The 16,532-nt window shown below is 48.1% G+C and overlaps 1 pseudogene; it reads right to left on the bottom strand.

Moving 5' to 3' along the window:
• Positions 1 to 10,911, bottom strand: part of LOC129020333 (GDP-Man:Man(3)GlcNAc(2)-PP-Dol alpha-1,2-mannosyltransferase-like) — a 43,059-nt pseudogene extending 32,148 nt beyond the window's left edge.
• Positions 10,912 to 16,532: the final 5,621 nt, after the last annotated feature.

The raw sequence follows: 16,532 nt of genomic DNA, 5'->3' as shown, positions 1-16,532 counted from the left end.
AACTCAGTACATTGCTTGACCATTTTGCCCTCTGTTCTTAAGCTTAGAAAATGCTTTGACATCTCAGAGATTTAAAATCCATTTGCAGCTGGACGCAGTGGCTCACGTCTGTAATCTCAGTACTCTGGGAGGCCAAGGCAGGCAGATCACTAGAGGCCAGGAGTTTGAGACCAGCCTGGCCAACATGGTGAAACCCCGTTTCTACTAAAAATACAAAACTTAGCTGGGCAAGGTGGCACATGCCTGTAATCCCAGCTACTCGGGAGGCGGAGGCAGGAGAATCGCTTGAACCCAGGAGGCAGAGGTTGCAGTGAGCCGAGATTGTGCCACTGCACTCCAGCTTGGGCAATAGAGTGAGACTCCATCTAAAATAATAATGATAATAAATAAATCCAAAGAACTTAGTAAACTCCTTTGGTGTCACAAAGCTGTTTGATGACAGAATCAGTATTATAACCTGGAAGTTCAAACTCTGGCCTGGCGCTTTTTCTTATTTTATAGCTAGTCTTTGAGGTAAGATTTGTACTGTTAATTCATTCTGCCTACCCATCTACACACAAATAAATAATTTTAAATAGAGCAAAAGTAGAGGAAGTAGGGAAGGAAAAAAGGATTCTGGAATTCCATAAAAGTTTTGTGTTTTTTTTCTTTTTTTTTTTTTTTTTTTGAGATGCAGTCTCACTCTGTCACCTAGGTTGGAGTGCAATGGCGCAATCTCGGATCACTGCAACCTCTGTCTGCCTCCTGGGTTCAAGCGATTCTCCTGCCTCAGCATCCTGTGTAGCTGGGATTACAGGCGCCTGCCACCATACGTGGCTAATTTTTGTATTTTTAGTAGAGACAGGGTTTCACCATGTTGGCCAGACTGGTCTCAAACTCCTGACCTCAAGTGATCCACCCACCTCGGCCTCCTAAAGTTCTGGGATTCCAGGCGTGAGCCACTGTGCCTGGCCTGTTTCTTTTCTTTTCTTTCTTTTTTTTTTTTAAATTGAGACAGGGTCTCACTCTGTCACCCAGGCTGGAGTATGGTGGTGCCATCTCAGCTCACTGTGGCCTCAACCTGGGCTCAAGCAATTCTCCCATCGGGCTCCTGAGTAGCTGGGACTATAGTTGTGCACTACTATGCCTGGCTTTGCTGCTTTTTGATCTGATAACAGAAAATGGCCTGTATCCGCAACATAATCAGAAGTAGATAACAAACCAGCTGGTTAAAAGGAACTTGCAAAAGAACAATACACCTCTTTGGTCAGGTGTGGTGGCTCATGCCTGTAATCCCAGCACTTTGGGAGGCCGAGGTGGGTGGATCACTTGAGGTCAGGAGTTTGAGACCAGCCTGGCCAACATGGTGAAATCCCGTCTTTAATATAAATACAAAAATTAGCTGGGCGTGGTGGCAGGTGCCTGTATTTCCAGCTACTCGGGAGGCTGAGGCAGCAGAATTGCTTGCAGCTAGGAAGCGGAGGTTTCAGCGAGCCAAGATCACACCTTTGCACTCCAGCCTGGGTGACAGAGAGACTCTGTCTCTAAATCAATCAATCACATGCTCCTAACACAGTCCATGAAGGGGGTCAACTCACTGAACTACCAGAAATTGATTATGGTTACAGAAAATGTCGTAGGTTGTATGTTTGTAGAGCCGTATCTGCACACACACATATGCACTTTTCCATGCTTGTTATTCAGATAGCAGCTGCATTAAATTTATATCATCCCAGCTACTGGCTTAGTAGCCAAGAATCTATATAGAGTTGTAGGGCAGTGATAAACATAGGGTTTTAGAAAGCATTTACTATAGATTGTTTTTTTTTTTTTTTTTTTTTTTTTGAGACGGAGTCTTGCCCTGTTGCCCAGGCTGGAGTGCAATGGCGTGATCTCAGCTCACTGCAACCTCCGCCTCCCAGGTTCCAGCGATTCTCCTGCCTCAATCTCCTGAGTAGCTGGGATTACAGGCAGGTGCCACCACGCCCAGCTGATTTTTGTCTTTTTAGTAGAGATGGGGTTTTGCTGTGTTGGCCAGGCTGGTCTAGATCTCCTGACCTCGTGATCTGCCCACCTCGGCCTCCCAAAATTCTGAAATTACAGGCGTGAGCCACCGCACCCTGCCTAGATTGTTACCTTTTTTTTTTTTTTTTTTTTGAGATGGAGTCTCTCTCTGTCGCCCAGGCTGGACTACAGTGGTGCGATCTCGGCTCACTGCAAGCTCTGTCTCCAGGTTCACGCCATTCTCCTGCCTCAGCCTCCCAAGTAGCTGGGACTACAGGCGCCCGCCACCACGCCCGGCTAATTTTTTGTATTTTTAGTAGAGACGGTGTTTCACCGTGTTAGCCAGGATGGTCTCGATCTCCTGACCTTGTGATTTGCCCGCCTTGGCCTCCCAAAGTGCTGGGATTACAGGAGTGAGCCACCGTGCCCGGCCTAGATTGTCACCTTTAATTAAAGTAACTTTTAGCTGGGCATGGGCCTGTAACCTCAGTTACTTGGGAGGCTGAGGCAGGAGGATCATTTGAGCCCAGGAGTTCAAGGCTGTAGTGTGCCATGATCCTGTCTGTGAATAACCACTGCACTCCAGCCTGGGCAACATAGCAAGACTTTCTCTCTCTCTCAAAAAGGTAACTTATAATTTTCATAAATTTTGAACTCCTTGAGCCCAGGAGTTCAAGACCAGCCCTGGTAACATATTGAGACCTCATCTGTACAAAAACTTTAAAAATTAATTAGGTGTGGTGGTGTGCACCTGTAGTCCCAGCTACTCAGGAGGTTGACGCAGGAGGATCACATGAGCCCCAGTGGTTGAGGTTGCAGTGAGCTATAATCATGTCACTGCACTCCAGCCTGGGTGACAGAAAGACCCAGTCTTTTTTTTTTTTTTTTTTTTTGATGGAGTCTTGTTCTGTTGCCCAGGCTGGAGGGCAGTGGCGTGATCTTGGCTCACTACAACCTCTGCCTCCTGGATTCAAGCAATTTCCTGCCTCAGCCTCCCGAGTAGCTGGGATCACAGACATGCGCCACCAAGCCCGGCTAATTTTTGTATTTTTAGTAGAGACGGAGTTTCACCATATTGGCCAGAGTGGTCCTGAACTCTTGACCTCAGATGACCCACCTGCCTTGGCCTCCCAAAGTGCTGGGATTACAGGCGTGAGCCACTGCGCCTGGCCCACAATATATGTGTGTGTGTGTGTGTATATATATATATATATATGTTTCTGAGACAGAGTTTCTCTCTTGTTACCCAGGCTGGAGGGAAGTGGCACAATCTCGGCTCACTGCAACCTCCACCCCCAGGTTCAAGCGATTCTCCTGCCTCAGCCTCCTGAGTAGCTGGGATTACAGGCGCCTATCACCATGCCTGGCTAATTTTTGTATTTTTAGTAGAGATGGGGTTCCACCATGTTGGCCAGACTGATCTCGAACTCTTGACCTCAGGTGATCCTGAGCCACCGCACCCAGCCAAACAATATATATATTTAAGAATTTAAGGTCAGGCATGGTGGCTAACACCTGTAATCCCAGCACTTTGGGAGGCCAAGGCAGGTGGATCACTTGAGCTCAGGAGTTCAAGACCAGCCTGGCTAACATGGTGAAACCCTGTCTCTACTAAAAATACAAAAACGAGCTGGGCGTGGTGGCAGGTGCCTGTAATCTCATCTACTTGGGAGGCTGAGGCAGGAAAATGGCTTGAACCTGGGAGGCGGAAGTTGCAGTGAGCTGAGATCACGCTACTGCATTGCAGCCTGGGCGACAAGAGCAAAGAAACACTCCATCTCAAGATAAATACATAAATAAATAAATAAATAAATAAATAAATAAATAAAATAATTAAATAAATAAATGTACCAGAATTTTTCTGTGTTCCAAAACTGTCAGAACAATTCTAAAGAGCTAGCCAATTTTTATACGTTTCCTTTCAACACTTCCTTTTTCTTTAAAAGAAAGGAAATTTTCTTTGTTCTAAAGTAACGTGATTTAACAAATAGGATTTACAAGATATAAATTATACCAAAATTCAAGATTAATTTTTTCTTTCAGATCCCATATTTTTTAGAATTTGAGACCAAATACGAATCTACCATATTTACATTTCAGCTATATCAGATTAGCTTTTCCATATAGGTGATTTTGTGTTTGTTCATTGAAATAAATACCTTGCCTATGTACCTACTGTTGAGAACATTTACTTAGGCTAACATTTTGTGTTTTTTTTTGTTGTTGTTGTAGTTTGTTTGTTTTTCTTGAGGCAGAGTTTCGCTCTTGTTGCCCAGGCTGGAATGCAATGGCGTGAGGTTGGCTCACTGCAACCTCTGCATCCCAGGTACAAGCAATTCTCCTGTCTCAGCCTCCTAAGTAGCTCGGATTACAGGCATGCACCACTACCTCCGGCTAGTTTTTTGTGTGTTTAGTAGAGATAGGGTTTCACCATGTTAGTCAGGCTGGTCGGGAACTCCTGACCTCAGGTGATCCACCCGCCTCAGTCTCCCTAAGTGCTGGGATTACATGCATGTGCCACTGTGTCGGGCCTTTTTTTTTTTTTTTGAGACAGAGTGATGCTCTGTCAACCAGGCTGGAGTGCAATGGTGCCATCTCAGCTCACTGCAACCTCTACCTCCCAGGTTCAAGCAATTCTCCTGTCTCAGCCTCCCAAGTAGCTGGGACTACAGGTATGGTTCACCATGCCTGGCTAATTTTTTGTATTTTCAGTAGAGACGGGGTTTCACCATGTTGTCCAGGCTGGTCTCGAACTCCTGACCTCAGGCGATCTGCCTGCCTTGGCCTCCCAAAGTGCTGGGATTATAGGCGTAAGCCACCATGACAGCCTAGGCTATGTTATTATAATAGGAAATCAGTTTAAAAAATACTGATATATGAAGATGCTTAAACATTTAAAATATATTTAAATTTATTTATTTATTTATTTATTTATTTATTTATTTATTTTTGAGACAGGGGCTTTCTCTTACCCACCTTGGAGTGCAGTAGTGGACTCACTGCAGCCTCCGTCTCCTTTGCTCAAGCAATCCTCCCACCTCAGCCTCCTGAGTATCTAGGATTACACCTGGCTAATTTCTAATAATTTTTTCTGTAGAGACAGGGTCTCACTATGTTGCCCAGGCTGGTCCCAAACTCTTGAGCTCAAGCGATTCTCCTGCCTCAGCCTTCCAAAGTGCTGAAATTACAGGCACGAGCCACCATGACCAGACCCATTTTAGATAAAATATCTTTAATTTGCACAAACATGATAATATTTAGATAACTTCTCTGCAGGTGATAAGAATGTCACGTCAAACTCCTTATCAGAGAGTCTACTAACAGATGCACAAAGGTTTTTTTTTTTTTTTAATTTTTGAGACAGAGTCTTGCTCTGTCACCTAGGCTGCAGTGCAGTGGTGCAATCTCAGCTCACCGAAACCTCCACCTCCTGGGTTCAAGCGATTCTCCTGCCTCAGCTTCCTGAGTAGCTGGGATTACAGGCACCCACCACTACGCCAGGTAATTTTTGTATTTTTAGTAGAGATGGGGTTTCCCCATGCTGGACAGCTTGGTCTTGAACTCCTGGCCTCAAGTCATCCGCCCGCCTTGGCCTCCTGAAGTGATGGAATTACAGGTGTGAGCCACCGCGACCAGCCTAGATGCACAAACATGTTTTCTGATCTGGCCTCTCTTTTCTGCAGACAGGGAAAGGGTCTCAGTATAACCTTCATGCTCAGCCCAAAATCCAGTTCTGTCTCCTTCATGGGGAACAGTGATGTCAAGCTCTGGCCCCTGAATAGTGCACAAAGAGAATTATACTAAGCCTGGGCAACATAGCGAGATCCCCATCTCTACAAAAAAGAAAATAAATGAGCTGGGAGTGGTGGCACATGCCCGTAGTCCCAGCAACTCAGGAGGCTGAGGTGGGAGGATTGCTTGAGCCCAGGAGTTCCAGGTTGCAGTAAGCTATGATCATGCCATCGCACCAATCCAGCCTGGGTGACAGAGTGAGACTCTATCTCTCTCTCTCTTTTTTTTTTTTTTTTTTTGAGCCAGGGTCTCACTCTGTCAACCAAGTTGGAGTGCAGTGGTGCCATCTTGGCTCACTGCAACCTCTGCCTCCTAGGCTCAAAAGATCCTCCCACCTTAGCCTTCCGAGTAGCTGGGACCACAGGTGCATGTCACCACACCCAACTAATTTTTTGTATTTCTGGTAAAGACAGGGTTTCACCATGTTGCCTGGGCTGATCTCAGACTCCTGACCTCAGGCAATCCTACCGCCTTGGCCTCCCAAAGTGCTGGGATCACAGGTGTGGGCCACTATGCCCAACTGACCCTATCTCATTTCTTTATTTATTGGATTTATTTATATATATATTTTTGGGGGATGGAGTCTCACTTTGTCACTCAGGCTGGAGTGCACTGGCGAGATCTCAGCTCATTGCAACCTCCACCTACCGGGTTCAAGCAATTCTCCTGCCTTAGCCTCCAGAGTAGCTGGAACTATAGGTGTACACCACTATATCCGGCTAATTTTTTGTATTTCAGTAGAGACGGGTTTTCGCCGTGTTACCCAGCGTGGTCTCACACTTCTGAGCTCAGGCAATCCGCCTGCCTCGGCCTCCCAAAGTGCTAGGATTACATGGGTGAGCCACCGCACCTGGCCTGGACCGACCCTATCTCTTAAAAAAAAAAAAAAAAAAAGAGGCCGGCGTGGTGGCTCACGCCTATAATCCCAGCAGTTTGGGAGGCTGAGGTGGGCAGATCACGAGGTCAGGAGATCAAGACCATCCTGGCTAACACAGTGAAACCCAGTCTCTACTAAGAATGCAAAATATTAGCCGGGCATAGTGGCACCTGCCTGTAGTCCCAGCTACCCGGGAGGCTGAGGCAGGAGAATCGCTTGAACCTGGGAAGCGGAGCTTGCAGTGAGCCGAGATCCTGCTACTGCACTCCAGCCTGGGTGACAGAGCAAGATTCTGTCTCAAAAAAAAAAAAAAAAAAAAATTGTGTTGGCCAAAACTTTCACAACACCCATCCCAAAATACTTGTTCCACGTGGTATGCAGATCAACTGTCTCTTCAGACAAGCACTTCTTTAATCTTTACTTCATCAAAATGGAATATTTCTTTGAAATTCCACACCTTTTTAAATTCCTAAATCCTCAGACAGCTTTCTTAGTTGGCTCACTTGAAGTTTCATCATCTTTGTTACAACAACCTCTAATGAGAACAGGTTTCAATAAAGGAGGTGACTCAATCACGTTCTTGTATTTGAGATAGAGTCTTGCTCTATCACCCAGGCTGGAGTGCAGTGGCATGATCTCAGCTCACTGCAACCCCGCCTCCTGGGTTCAAGCAATTCTCATGCCTCAGCCTCCCAAGAAGCTGGGATTACAGGCACATGCCACCATGCCTGGTTAATGTTTTTTGTATTTTTGGTAGTAACATGGTTTCACCACATTGGCCAGGCTGGTCTTGAACTCCTGGCTTCAAGTAATCCACCTGCCTCAGCCTCCGAAAGTGCTGGGATTACCGGCATGAGCCACCGCACCTGGCCTCAATCATCTTGTTTAACTATTTCTCAAAGGCTCTGATCTGCAAAGAAGATTAATTTCAGGTCTGAACTGGCCAACGGAAACCACCAAATGTCCTGGGGTCATCTTTTTCTGAAGTCAGGGAATGTTCAGAAATGCCCGCATACCACGTGGTGGATAAACAATATTAGCGTAATTCCCAGCTTTCCACAGTGAAAGGATATGGTTCAGTGTCCAAGAAGAATTCATCATGAGTACATCACTGCAAGAACCAAAGACTCCTGCCGGGCGTGGTGGCTCACGCCTGTAATCCCAGCACTTTGGGAGGCCGAGGCAGGCGGATCACAAGGTCAGGAGATCGAGACCATCCTGGCTAACATAGTGAAACCCCGTCTCTACTAAAAAAATACTAAAAAATTAGCCGGGCGTGGTGGCAGGTGCCTGTAATCCCAGCTACTCGGGAGGCTGAGGCAGGAGAATGGCGTGAACCCGGGAGGCGGAGCTTGCAGTGAGCCGAGATCGCGCCACTGCACTCCAGCCTGGGCAACAGTGAGACATCATCTCAAAAAAAAAAAAAAAAAAAAAGAACCAAAGAGTCCACAAATAAATCGAAAACTAAATAGTAGTAGATGAGCTTTGCTTTGCTGAGGATTCGTGGTAACGAAGGCTGTGTTATTTTATTCAACATTTCGTACCCATGCCTGTAGTCTCAGCTACTTGGAAGGCTGAGGTGGGAAGATCACTTGGGCCCAGGAAGTCGAGGCTGCAGTGAGCTGTGATGGTGCCGCTGCACTCTAGTCTGGGCAACAGAGTGAGACCTTGTCTCAGAAATAAATAAATAAATAAATAAATAAATAAACAAACAACATAGGCTGGGTGCAGTGGCTCTTACCTTTAATCTCAACACTTTGGGAGGCCAAGGTGGGTGGATCACTTGAGATCAGGAGTTCAAGACCAGCCTGGCCAACATGATGAAACCCTGTCTCTACTGAAAATACAAAAATTAGCCAGGCATGGTGGTGTGGGCCTGTAATCCCAGCTACTTGGGAGCCTGAGACAGGAGAATTGCTTGAACCCAGGAGGCAGAGGTTGCAGTGAGCTGAGATCACACCATTGCACTCCAGCCTGGGCAACACAGCGAGACTGTCTCCAGAAAATAATAATAATAATAATAAAAATAAACATAATAGTAATAATAACCTGTTTCAAGATACTTACTTTTTCTGCAGGGCTCTTGAAACCACACCATAAAACTCATTCGCCTTCTCCACTAGCATTGCAGTATGGATTCAAAAATTCAAATAGGCCAGACGCGGTGGCTCATGCCTGTAATCCCAGCATTTTGGGAGTCTGAGGTGGGCAGATGGCTTGAGGTCAGGAGTTCAAGGCCAGCCTGGTCAACATGGTGAATCCCCATCTCTACAAAAAAAAAAATACAAAAATTAGCCAGACATGGTGGCACATGCCTGTATTCCCAGCTACTCAGGAGGCTGAGGCAGGAGAATCGCTTGAACCCAGGATGTGGCGGTTGCAGTGAGCTGAGATCACGCCACTGCACTGCAGCTTGGGTGACAGAGTGAGACACTCTCAAAAAAAAAGGCTGGGTGCAGCGGCTCACGCCTGTAATCCCAGCACTTTGGGAGGCCGAGGCGGGCAGATCACGAGGTCAGGAGATCGAGACCATCCTGGCTAACACGGTGAAACCCCGTCTGTACTAAAAATACCAAAAATTAGCCAGGTGTGGTGGCGGGCGCCTGTAGTCCCAGCTACTTGGGAGGCTGAGGCAGGAGAATGGCCTGAACCCGGGAGGTGGAGCTTGCAGTGAGCCGAGATAGCATCACTGCACTCCAGCCTGGGTGAAAGAGCAAGACTCCATCTAAAAAAAAAAAAAGGCAATCACTATTTGATTTTTTCCATTTTTTTGCTGGTTGACACTGATTTTTCTTTCTTGATAGCAGCAGATTCCTCAAAGGATGATGACCAAATATATACATAAAGTTCCACATACAATTAGCTCATGAAAGAACAGTGAATTAAATTACCTCAACAACTCAAAGACCAGTCCCCTCCCATGGGGCCCCATCTTCCGAAGACCCCCAAACCAGGAGGCACTTCATTGTTTCTCTCCTCTATGAGCTCCTCCACACGCTATCATTTCTTTTTCTTTCTGTATTTTTATTATTAAGACAGAGTCTCACTCTGTTGCCCAGGCTGGAGTGCAGTGGCCCAATCATAGCTCAATGCAGCTTTGAACTGCTGGGCTCAAGCGATCCTCCCACCTCAGCCTCCCGAGTAGCTAGAACTATATAGGTGCATGCCACCATGCCTGGCTAATTTTTTTTCTTTTTTTTTTTTGTTGAGACGGAGTCTTTCTCTGTCACCCAGGCTGGAGTGCAGTGGCAGCAATCACGGCTCACTGCAACCTCTGCCTCCCGGATTCAAGCTATTCTCCTGCCTCAGCCTCCCGAGTAGCTGGGATTACAGGCACTTGCCATCATGCCCAGCTATTGTTTTTTCTGTATTTTTGTAGAGACAGGGTTTCACCATGTTGGCCAGGCTGGTCTTGAACTCCTGACCTCAGGTGATCCACCTGCCTTGGCCTCCCAAAGTGCTGGGATTACAGGCATGAGCCACTACACCCGGCCATCCTGGCTAATTTTTAAAAATTATTTTTAGAGACCGGGTCTCACTATGTTGCCCGGGCTGGTCTCAAACTCCTGGCCTCAAGTGATCCTCCCACCTCAGCCTCCAAAATTTATTGGATTATAGGCGTAAGCCATTGCACCCAGCTTCTCTTTTAATTTTCTAGGCTATTTATAGGGTCCACAATAGATCATGCCAGCCCCTCCGCTAAGGGTTATCCACCAACATCTCATTTAACCTACACCATCCTCTCCAGAAGTAAATATTGCATTGGTGCAAAAGTTATTGCGGTTTTTGCAACTAAAAGTAAAGGCAAAGCTGGACACGGTGGCTCACACCTGTAATCCCAGCATTTTGGGAGGCTGAGGCAGGTGGATCACAAGTTCAGGAGTTCGAGACCAGCCTGACCAACATGGTGAAACCCCATCTCTACTAAAAATACAAAATTAGCTGGGTGTGGTGGCGTGTGCCTGTAATCCCAGCTACTTGGGAGGCTGAGGCAGGAGAATCACTTGAACCCGGGAGGTGGAGGTTGCAGTGAGCCAAGATCGTGCCACTGCACTCCAGCCTGACAACAGAGCGAAACTCTGTCTTTAAAAAAAAAAGGTAATGGCAAAAAATGCAATTATTTTTGCACCAACCTAATATTATTTCTCTCATGTCACAGATGAGAAAACTGAGGTTTAGGGGGAATCTCTAAATTGTCTAGTGTCATGTGGCCAGAGACGTAATTCATACCTGGACACCTCACTCCGGATGCTGTTCATGGCCCTACTCCTCTTTGGTGGGTAAATACTCCGGGAAAGGCACGATTTTCTCCTAGTGTGAACTCAGGGTAGGCAAAATAGCCTCGTCCAGTCACAGAAGGCCCCTGACCTGCCCGAGAAAGGTGCTCCAAACCCCGCGCTCTGTGGCTTCCCCCACCCTTGTGTTTTTGGTCTCCCAGGGGGAAACTGAGGCAGCCTGGGCAGTGGCCAATGATCCCAGACATTAGCAGAAAGAAATCCCGAATTTTCCTTGGCAGAGGGAAGCCTCAGGATCCACAAAGCAGGAACCTGTGACTTGACGGCAATTCCCGGAGCTCCCAACCCCGCTGACACCCCCGTGAAGTATGGCGTAGCCCACGCCCAGAATCTCACTCCCTATGACTTGTAACTACTGTCTTTTCTTTTCTTCTCTTTTCTTTTGAAACAGAGTCTCGCTCTGTTGTGCAGGCTGGAGTGCAATGGCACCATCTCGGCTCACTGCAACCTCCGCCTCCCAGGTTCAAACAATTCTCATGCCTCAGCCTCCTGAGTAGCTGGGACTACAGGCACCTGCAACCACTCCCGGCTAATTTTTTGTATTTTTAGTAGAGACGGGGTTTCACCGTGCTAGCCAGGATGGTCTCGATCTCCTGACCTTGTGATCCGCCCGCCTCGGCCTCCCAAAGTGCTGGGATTACAGGTGTGAGCCACCTCGCCCGGCCTTGTCTTTTCTTTTCTTTTCTTGTCTTGTCTTTTGAAACAGAGTCTCGCTCTGTTGTGCCGGCTGGAGTGCAATGGCACGATCTCGGCTCACTGCAACCTCCGCCTCCCAGGTTCAAGCAATTCTCCTGCTTCAGCCTTCCGAGTAGCTGGGAGTACAGGCTCCTGCCACCACGCCTGGCTAATTTTTGTATTTTTGTAGAGATGGGGTTTCACCATGTTGGTCAGGCTAGTTTTGAACTCCTGGCCTCAAGTGATCCGACTGCTTCAGCCTCACAAAGGGCTGGGATTACAGGCTTGAGCCACCGTGCCTGGCACTACTCCCACTTCTATAGCCCCTTCATCTCTCTAATCCTTTTATCCTCATGACAGCTTTACCCAAGCCCCTGAACAGGAGCAGAAAATCCATTCATTTAGGCCGGGCGTAGTGGCTCACGCCTATAATCCCAGCACTTTGGGAGGCCGAGGCGGGTGGATTACTGGAGGTCAAGGAGTTCAAGACCAGCCTGGCCAACATGGTGAAACCCCTTCTCTACTAAAAATACAAAAATTAGCCAGGTGTGGCGGCGGGTACCTGTAATCCCAGCTACTCAGGAGGCTGAGACAGGAGAATCACTTGAACCCGGGAAGTGGAGGTTGCAGTGAGCTGAGATTGTGCCATTGCACTCTGGCCTGGGCAAAAAGAGCAAAACTCTGTCTCAAAAAAAAAAAAAAAAAAAAAAAAAAAAAAAAAAAAAAAAAAAAAAAATCTGGGCGCAGTGGCTCATGCCTGTAATCCCAGCACTTTGGGAAGCTGAGGCGAGCAGATCACCTGAGGTCAGGAGTTTTAGACCAGCCTGGACAACATGGTGGTTGGGAGACTCAGCCTCCCGAGTAGCTAGAATTACAGGCACCTGCCACCACGCCCGGCTAAGTTTTTGTATTTTTAGTAGAGATGCGGTTTCACCATGTTGGCCAGGTTGGTCTTGAACTCCTGATGTCAGGTGACCCACCCACCTCAGCCTCCCAAAGTGCTGGGATTACACGAATGAGCCACCACACCTGGCTGAAAAAAATCATCTATTAGAGATGAGGTCTTGCTATGCCACCCAGGCTGGTCTCAAACTCCTGGCCTCAAGCGATCCTCCCTCCTCAGCTTCTCAAAGTGACATGATTACAGACGTGAGCCACCTCAACCAGCAGCTTTTTGTTTTGTTTTGTTTTTTTAATGGAATCTTGCTTAGTCACCCAGGCTGGAGTGCAGTGGCACAATCTCGAATCACTGCAACCTCGGCCTCCCGGGTTCAAGTGATTCTCCTGCCTCAGCCTCCTGAGTAGCTGGGATTACAGGCACCTGCCACCATGCCTAGCTAATTTTTTGTATTTTTAGTAGAGACAGGGTTTCATCTTGTTGGCCAGGCTGGTCTCAAACTCCTGACCTCAGGTGATCTGCCTGCCTCAGCCTCCCAAAGTGCTAGGATTACAGGCATGAGCCACTGTGCCTGACCTGCTTCTTATTTTATTTTTATTTATTTATTTATTTATTTGAGACAGAGTCTCGTCAGGCTGGAGTGCATGGCACGATTCGGCTCACTGCAAGCTCCGCCTCCCAGGTTCATACCATTCTCCCGCCTCAGCCTCCCCAGTAGCTGGTACTACAGACGCCCACCACCACGCCTGGCTAATTTTTCTGTATTTTTAGTATAGACGGGGTTTCACCGTGTTAGCCAGGATAGTCTCGATCTCCCGACGTCGTGATCTGCCTGCCTCGGCCTCCCAAAGTGCTGAGATTACAGGCGTGAGCCACCGCGCCCGGCCCCTGCTTCTTATTTTAAAATGTAGCAGGAGGCCAGACATGGTGGCTCTCACCTGTAATCCCAACACTGTGGGGGGCCAAGGTCAGAGAATTGCTTGAGGCCAGGAGTTCAAGACCAGCCTGGGCAACATAGCAAGACCCCATTTTTACACGCTGGCCATGATGGTGTATGCCCCATGGTCCCAGCTACTAGGGAGGCTGAGGTGAGAGGATTGCTTGAGCCCGGGAGGTCAAGGCTGCAGTGAGTTGTGATTGCAGCACTGCATACCAGCTTGGGCAACAGAGCAAGACCCTGTTCTCAAAAAAAAAAAAAAAAAAAAGAGACCTGGGGCAGTGGCTTAGGCCTGTAATCCCAGCACTTTGGGAGGCCGACGCAGGCGGATCACCTGAGGTCAGGCGTTTGAGACCAGCCTGGCCAACACAGTGAAACCCCATCTCTACTAAAAATACAAAAATTAGCTGGGCATGGTGGCGGCTGCATGTAATCCCAGCTACTCAGGAGGCTGAGACAGGAGAATCGCTTGAATCTGGGAGGCGGAAGTGGCAGTGAGCTGACATTGCACCACTGCACTCCAGCCTGGGCAACAGAAGGAGACTCCATCTCAAAAAAAAAAAAAAAAAAAAGAGGCAGAGAGAGCAGGAGAAAATGTGGGTAAGAGCCTTTATTATAGTTGCCATGGGCTAATTTGAATAATTTCTCCAGGCTCTGGGGCATACGTGCTGTCCCTAATTACCTGGCACGTGGCCCTAAAGTAATCAGGTCAGGGCAACAGGCTTGAATTGTCACAGCTCTGCAAAAAAGGTGGTTGTGGGGTGTGAGCTTTGCATAGGAACTGTGTGCTCTTGGACAAGCCAGTTGTTTGCAAACTCTCAAACAAATTAGCTAACCCTGAAGAAATCAGCAAAGCCTGGAAGAAGCTGTCTCTCCGGCATTAGCAAGGCCCAAGATGCCAAAACATCAGAAAACAGAGAAACTCCTGGCCTCAAGTGAACCTCATAGAAAGAGCAGTCCCCTCCTGTGGGGCCCCATCTTCTGACGACCCCCAAACTAGGAAGCACTTCATTGTTTCTCTTCTCTGTAGGCTCTTCCACATTTCTTTCTCTTTCTGTCATTTCTTTCTCTGTCTGTATTTTTCTTTCTCTTTCTGTATTTTTATGTATTATCATTTGGGTCAGGGTCTCACTCTGTGCCCAGGCTGGAGTGCAGTGGCACAACCATAGCTCAATGCAGGCTTGAACTCCTGGGCTCAAGCAATCCTCCCACGTCAGCCTCCTGAGTGGCTGGGACTTACAGGTGTGTGCCACTAGTCCAGCCTTTTCCCTTTCACCTTGCTTTCCCTAGGGTCTGTTCCCCTGCCCTACCTGGCTCCTGTGTCCCCAGAGAGCTGGCCAAACAGCAAGGGAAAGGGATTTCCCCCTTCAAGTGTTACTAGGGCTAAGGGACAGAACCCAAGTTAGCCACCCACCTGCACATTTGACCTCGCCGCAGGGTCTGGCAGCTGCACCCTACACAGACACTTGAATCAGATCTCAGTTCTGTCGCTCTGTGACCTCCTGTTGCAATTTGCTGGAAAGCAAGTGAATCCTGTGCCCAGACACATTGGCACACATCTGTGGTTGTGTGTCAGGTACCCAGGAGGCTAAGGTGGGAGGACTGCTTGAGCCCAGGAGTTCGAGACCAGCCTGGGCAACATAGTGAGGCCTTGTCTCTACAAAAGATAAACAAAATTAGTCAGGTGTGGTGGCATGCACCTTTGGTGTTGGCTACTCGGGAGGCTGAGGTGGGAGGATGGCTTGGGCCCTAGAGGTCTAGACTTCAGTGAGCTGTGATCGTTCCATTGTACTCCAGTCTGGGCAAAAGAGCAAGACCCAGCTGGGCGTGGTGGCTCACACCTGTAATCCCAGCACTTTGGGAGGCCGAGGCGGGTGTATCACCTGAGGTCGGGAGTTCGAGACCAGCCTGATCAACATGGAGAAACCCCATCTCTATTAAAAATACAAAATTAGCCAGGCGTGTTGGCGCATGCCTGTAATCCTAGCTACTAAGGAGGCTGAGGCAGGAGAATCACTGGAACCTGGGAGGCAGAGGTTGCAGTGAGCTGAGATCATGCCATTGCACTCCAGCCTGGGCAACAAGAGCGAAACTCAGTCTCAAAAAAAAAAAAAAAAAAAAAAGCGAGACTCCCATCTCTAAACACATATAGATACACATATAAAATACAAAATATATATAAAGAACAAAAATCCTATTAGAAAATCTAAGCTGGCCGGGCTCAGTGGCTCATGCCTGTAGTCCCAGCACTTTGGAAGGCTGAGGCCAGTGGATCACCTGAGGTCAGGAGCTCAAGGCCAGCCTGGCCAACATGGTGACTCCCCATCTGTACTAAAATTACAAAAAATTAGCTGGGCATGGTGGTGGGTGCCTATAATCCCAGCTACTTGGGAGGCTGCGGCAGGAGAATTGAACCTGGGAGGTGGAGGTCGCAGTGAGCCGAGATCACACCATTGCACTCCAGCCTGGGCAACAAGAGTGAAACTCCATCTAAAAAAAAAGAAAAGAAAAGAAAAGAAAATATCAGCAGTTGCCTATACAACCAAAGGACCAAAGAGACTTTTTTTTGAGATGGCGTCTCGCCCTGTCGCCCAGGCTGGAGTGCGGTGGTGCAATCTCGGCTCACTGCAAGCTCCACCTCCCAGGTTCATGCCATTCTCCTGCCTCAGCCTCCCGAGTAGCTGGGACTACAGGTGCCCGCCACCACGCCCGCCACCACACCTGGCTAATTTTTTGTATTTTTAGTAGAAATGGGGTTTCATCGTGTTAGCCAGGATGGTCTAGATCTCCTGACCTCGTGATCGCCCGCCTCGGCCTCCCAAAGTGCTGGGATTACAGGCGTGAGCCACCGCGCCCCGCCAAGATCACCTAGATTTTCTTCTAGAAGTTGTAGAGTTTTGTAGAGTTTTTTCTCCTTCTCTTCCTCCCTCCCTCCCTCCCTCCCCCTCTCCCCTCCTCCCCCTCCCCCTCCCTCCCTCCTTCCCTCTCTTCCTCCCTTCCTCTCTTCCTGCCTTCCTTTCTCCCTTCCTTCCTTCCTTCCTTCCTTCCTTATTTTTGTTTTCTCTCCCTTCCATT

The sequence above is a fragment of the Pongo pygmaeus genome, chromosome 20, assembly GCF_028885625.2.
Source record: "Pongo pygmaeus isolate AG05252 chromosome 20, NHGRI_mPonPyg2-v2.0_pri, whole genome shotgun sequence".
Lineage (NCBI taxonomy): Eukaryota > Metazoa > Chordata > Mammalia > Primates > Hominidae > Pongo > Pongo pygmaeus.
Note: the sequence above shows the minus strand (reverse complement) of the source record. Positions and strands in the feature narration are given on the sequence as shown.